Source organism: Bison bison, unplaced genomic scaffold (genome assembly GCF_000754665.1).
Source record: "Bison bison bison isolate TAMUID 2011002044 unplaced genomic scaffold, Bison_UMD1.0 scf7180017864329, whole genome shotgun sequence".
Taxonomy (NCBI): domain Eukaryota; kingdom Metazoa; phylum Chordata; class Mammalia; order Artiodactyla; family Bovidae; genus Bison; species Bison bison.
This window is the reverse complement of record NW_011494901.1, coordinates 3159543-3165791: the sequence shown is the minus strand read 5'-3', so window position 1 is coordinate 3165791 and position 6249 is coordinate 3159543.

The window sequence follows — 6249 nt, the reverse complement described above, 5'->3', positions numbered from 1 at the left end:
TATATATATATATATATATATATATATAAAACTAAAAGCATGTAGAAGTATTTGGGAGTGCAGGGTTGGAGACTGATGGATCATGTGAATATAGGGGATAGAAGGGGGTGAAAAAGAGTGTTTGATCCTTGTAGTCTGCTCTAGGAAGTCAAAAGATAATAGTTAAGAGTGAAAGCTCAAAAAGTAGCAATAAAATCACTTAATTTGGAGATAAATCATCAGATGTGAATATCAAATAATTGTTTGGAAAAATAGAGTGGGTTTGTCTTCAGAAAATGAGAATGAGGAGAGACAGAGAGCCCAGGCTTTTCTTTTTCATGCAAGCCTTTTAACAACTTCTTGCCCTTTACAAGTGTGCACATGTACCTTTGGTAAAACATCATCACAGGGCTTCTTCATAGCACATTCTTGAAGACTATTTACTTTGAACACAGATTGATAGATGCTGCTTTCTAAAAGCCTTGGTGGTCTCACGCACCCATTTGTTTTAATTCTAGTGGGAAACTTCAATGGTTATTCTTGGTTTCCTAACCCAGCATGACACTCCTCAGAATCCTCTGCAAGGTGAGGCTGATTAATTAGAGGTAGAACTGGAAGCTACAGCACTCACTCTCTTTTGAGGACAAGCAAGAGAAAGCCTCTTCAGGAGAAAAAAGAAGACAGTGACAAGAGTGGTTGATAATATCAAACCCAGAATGTTTAGGAATTCTTTTACTTTTAATGTTTTGTTATGAAAACTCTGATATTTAGTAATCTTACCCTCAAAATCAGTCTAAGAATTATGGCTATTTATGGCTTCCCTCAGAGAAGGCGATGGCATCCTACTCCAGTACTCTTGCCTGGAGAATCCCACGGATGGAGGAGCCTGGTAGGCTGCAGTCCATGGGGTCACCAGAGTCGGACACGACTGAGCGACTTCACTTTCACTCTTCACGTTCATGCATTGGAGAAGGAAATGGCAACCCACTCCAGTGTTCTTGCCTGGAGAATCCCAGGGACATGGAAGCCTGGTGGGCTGCCATCTATGGGGTCGCAGAGTTGGACACGACTGAAGAGATTTAGCAGCAGGATGGCTTCCCTGGAAGCTTCCCTGGTGGCTCAGATAGTAAAGAATCTGCCTGCAATGCGGGAGACGTGGGTTCAGTCCCTGGGTTGGGAAGATCCCCTGGAGGAGGGCATGGCAATCCCCTCTAATATTCTTGCCTGGAGAATCCCCATGGACAGAGGAGTCTGGTGAGCTATAGTCCATGGGGTCACAAAGAGTTGGACACAACCGAACAATTAACACACACGCATGTCTTTTTCAAGCATTGTCAACTAGTGTCAGCAGTCCAAAATAGTTCACTCAGAAGCACAGTCCCTGTGAAATTTTCCAGTGTGAGTTGCACAGACAATACAAGTCAGACATTGTCCAGACGACAACATGGTGAGGGCTCCAAGAATGGACATTCCAGACTTATTTCTGGTTCTCTTGTGAGGAAGCAGTCACTGAAAAGCCTCCACAAGGGGAAACATGTCTTTCCAGGAAGTGGGAGCAATAGAGTAAACCATGAGAGGATCCCAATTTAAGAGGAAGGACTTGGGACAAACTGAGGGAGCACTTTCCCCCCTTTCTTTTAAAGAGGAAAGTTTCGAGAGAATACATAAAAACAGAACCAGAATAAACACTTATATTTTCTTTAAGATGTTTCGAAGGGAAACGTTATGCCATTTTCCAAAGTTTACAAATCCTATCTTCTTAACAGAATCTTCCTGACACTAATTTTGTGCAAGGCATTGTGCTAATTGCTATGGGAAATATAAAATGAACTTAAAGGGGGCTTGCCTTAAGAATTTTACCACCTCTGACACTCATGACTACCTACCTCTGATCATTGATTTTCTCTCTTGAGAAAAATCCTTTCTCTTTTCAAGTAATTAATTTAATTGTGTGTATTTTGCATAGGAATCTGTGTCACTTCTGTCTTCCTTGGGCTGTAAATTGAGTCTGATACCAGCAATGCTTAAAATATAATAATTAAGTTTGAATGAACTTTGTTGGTTTGGGAGACGATGAAGATGATTATGACCATGAAAAACAATATTTTTTACAGTGTACTAAAGAAAAAGACGAAGTTATTATTCTTCAACTGCCCATGTTATAATTTACATCTGTATAAACTAGTAAAGAGTTTTGCAGGATCATTTCTATAAACTAGCCCCTCATTTCTCCCACTGTCCTTCTGAAGGCTACCCTGTAATGCTATACAGTTGGAATGATCTCAGTTGATCACTTTCGTTCTAAATTTCAAGTCTGCTGAACCACTCTCCCTCTCAGTTAAAACGAATTTTCACATTCACATCCTTATTTTTAATTAGGTGGTTAGATACAGATTATAACATACACAGTATAAGCCAGAGATGCATGAATAAACCTCAGACTTGCTGTTCTTTGCAAGGACAGGACACAACACTGTGCTGTTTTGAGGTCTAATTTGCAAAGGCAGAGCCTTCGAATATGTGGGTCAGATTCTCTTCTTCTGCCTGTTCATCTTTCCAAGATATCTCTAACTTTGTGACCTGATGAGCAGGCAGTGCAGGGTAAAAGCATCTAGGCTGATTCATCTAAAAATGACAAGTGAAAAAAAAAACCCAAAAACTCTGGCTGGGATATTTCCTGTGAAAACCAACAATGTAGAGGAAAAGAGGGTTTCCTCCGTGTTCACAGAAATTTTCTCTTACAGCCTCCACCACCTACTCTCAGAAAGGACTGCTCTGCTCATCCCCAGCTCTGTCAGCCCAGATTAGATGCCACCTGTGCCTCCAAATTATAAATGAAATGCTACTCCACCAGAGGGGTCTGGAGCACAGACTGAGACCTTCCGTTTCCAGGCCATGGTCATTATTGCTGTCTTCAATTTTAAAAGGCCAGAAGAATTCTTAGGTTTTGCTTTGTCCTCTCTCTGTGCGGTTTGAACTCAAGTTTTTCTCTTCAGGAATCTAAATCAGTGTTAGTCTGGATTTGTTAAACAAAATTTGTCAAGTTATTTACATTTTTAACTCACCAGTTAAAGATATGTGCCACATATCATCAGAGCAAGGAAAATGTAAGAAAATAACATACATGCTTAGGAGTAATTCAGCATTCACTCCTAATTTTAAATGATTTCTTTAAGTCTCAAGCCTCTAACTCCAACTTGTTCTTTTGCCTAAGAGACATTTTAATCTTCTAACTGCCAGGACTGTTTCTGAAGGACCGGAAGTTGTTTTACTAGAGTTTCTCCCCAGGTGCTATGAAAGTGAGCTGGGTTTTTACTCTCCCCAAAGCTGATGAGTTTAGGGAACTCACTTCTGCTTAGCAAGGAAGACCTGTGTGGAATTTTCTGCTGATGTGTATTATAATCTGATGTTAAAGTTTAAGAGCTATCAGAAAAAAATTTTTTTTATTAAGTGTTAACAGCAGTGCTGTGGGGTTGAACTCTCAGAAAGGAATTTTTCAAAACATGCAATAGGAAGCTCACAGGAAGTTCTTCAAGTGGACCCAGCAGTCAGGCAGCACTGACTTGGTCAGGATACAGGTCAGGATACAGGCAAGAAGCTCAGGCAGAGGCATCCGGGACAAGGCTCGGGACATGACCGGTTTTCTTAGGAAAGCTTGCGAGCAGTGCCAGTCAATATTTAAACCAACTCGTATTATTTGATGTTGGATGCTTTTTCGCAGAGATGTTATTTCTGTTCATCACACTCAACCTGAGACCTCCCGGACAAGCTTAGGAGTTAGAGAAGACCAGAGGCCTTCCTACTCCATCATAGGCAAAACAAACATCCAAACTGGAGGGACACATCTCCCAAGGCGGTCACCCCCACCTCCCTTTCGACATGCGTCTGCTTCATTCTCACGCATGCATTCACTCATTCATCAAACACTTCTAAAGCATCTGTCAGATTCCAGACAACATACTAGGCTTGGCATTCAGTGGTGATCAAAACAGGCTCAAACTCCTGCCCATAGGGCACTTAGACTCCAGTAGCATGAACTCAGAGAATATCAGAGCTGGGGTCTAGGATTTCAGAAGATACGAACTCAAAACGGCTCCAGGGGCCAGACTGGGAATAAAAATGCACCAAGGGTAGGAATGGGTGGTGGCTTCAGAAAACCAGAGAATGTGTGCCCCAAAGGCATCCGCATTCAGTCTTTTGGAACGCTGTCTAAACAAATCAGAGTCCTCTCATAGTTGCTATTCAACTCTCCAATGTCCTCAGACCAAAAATAAGGTCCAAAAGGGATCCGTGCCTTGCTCAAGGTCACACAGCCAGCAGTGGCAAAGCTAAAGCTGGAACTCAGCTGCCCTGGCCTTGGCCCAGAGCTTTTCTACTACCCTGTACTTCTTCTGGGGCTTCCCTGGTGGCTCAAATGGTAATGAATCCGCCTGCAAGGCAGGAGACCAGGTTCAATCCCTGGGTTAGGATGATCCCCTGGAAAAGGGAATGGCTACCCACTCCAGTATTCTTACCTGGAGAATTCCATGGGCAGAGGAACCTGGCAGGCTACAGTCCTATGGGGTCGCAAAGAGTCAGAAACAACTGAGTGACTAATACTTTCATTTTTCTTTCATACTACCTCTGGGCCCAGAGTTCAGCTCCTTGAGGTATCTCAGAAAATTTCTGACATGAGCTTGGTGAACAACTCATTCATTCTCTCAGTGATTGTTTATAAAGCTCTGTCATGTGCAGAACACCAAAGAAAGCTCGAGAGTGCTGAGTAAGACCCATGTCAGGGGCTTCCCTAGTGGTCCAGCGGTTAAGAATCCCCCTTGCAAAGCAGGGGACGCTGGTTTGATCCCTGATCTGGGAAGATCTCACATGCCACAGCGCAACTGAGCCCATGTGCCACAACTGCTGAGCCTGAGCATCTAGAGTCCGCGCTCTGCAACAAGAGAAGCCACCAGGAGAAGCCCACACACCGCAGCTAGAGAGTGGCCCCTGATCCTGGCAATTAGAAAAAGCCTGCACACAGCAATGAGGACCCAGCGCAGCCATAAATAGATAAATATAGAACCAATCCCTTCGTGTAAAAAAAAAGACTAATGTCAGAAATGGGCTTTAACCTCCCAGAGCTTAATAGTGTATCGCTTCAGCAATCTATATATTTAATTAGTAGGAAACAATAAATTCCTTTTTTCCCCTTTGAGCACTTCTGAGGCAGTAGTTACGACTCCAGGCTTGGATATACACATGAGCTTAACCTGAACAAGAAATAAATGTAATGTTATGTAATTAATGTCATGGGTCCTTAAAATTAGCTTAGCTCAACAATGGCATAAAAAGGTTACTGTGGAATAGGAACTGGGTACATAGTAGCTGATCCATACAGTCTTGTTGGATGGAAGTGGTCATGTGCTAAGCAATCTCAGCTGCTGGGCAGATGCGTGAACTTCTTCTGCATCAGGCTGCTTTCTGACGGGCTCAGCAGTAGCACGGTCCAGGTTATCCATCCATGGCACTACCATGTATAAGATTGTGTTACAGTGCCTATGTAAGTGCTGCAGTATCCAAGATCAGTGTTATGAACCAAGGCAAGCTGGAAACCACTTTTTGCTAAGACTTTCCCAGGAGTGTGGCGAAATCCTTTGGAAATAGCCAAAGTTAGCTCTCCTAGGTTAACAGCTCAGCGAGTACCACCTGCTATAGCTGGAAGGAGAGATGTATGATCACAGTGATTCATGGGTTGTGGCTAACGGTGCAACTGAATGGTCAGGGACTTGGAGAGAACATGATTAAAAATTGGAGTCAAGGACAAGGAAACATACGTGGATAACTTCTCTGAATGGGCATGGAGGGTGAGACATTTGTGTCTCACGTGAATGTTTACAGAAAGATGCCCAGGGGGAGAGGCAGACCCTTCTGTGGAAATCAGTCAGCATCCTTCTCTATCTACTCTTGGCTTTGCCCAACGGGCTCATGAACAAAGTGGCCGTGGTAGGGATAAAGGTTATGCAGGGACTCAGCAACATGAACTTCCAGTCTAGGCTGATCTGGCTACAGCCACTCCTGAGTGCCCAAACTCCCAATAGGCTTTGCATTCCTAATATGGCACATTCCCCAGGGGGATTAGCCAGCTGCTTGGTGACAAATTTATTATATTGGATTATTTTCAAAATAAAAGGAGCAGAACTTTGTTCTTACTGGAATGGAGGCTTTCAATTCTTGCCTTCCTTGTCTGCCATGTTTCTACCTAAACAATTATCCGTTTAGACTTATAGAATGCCT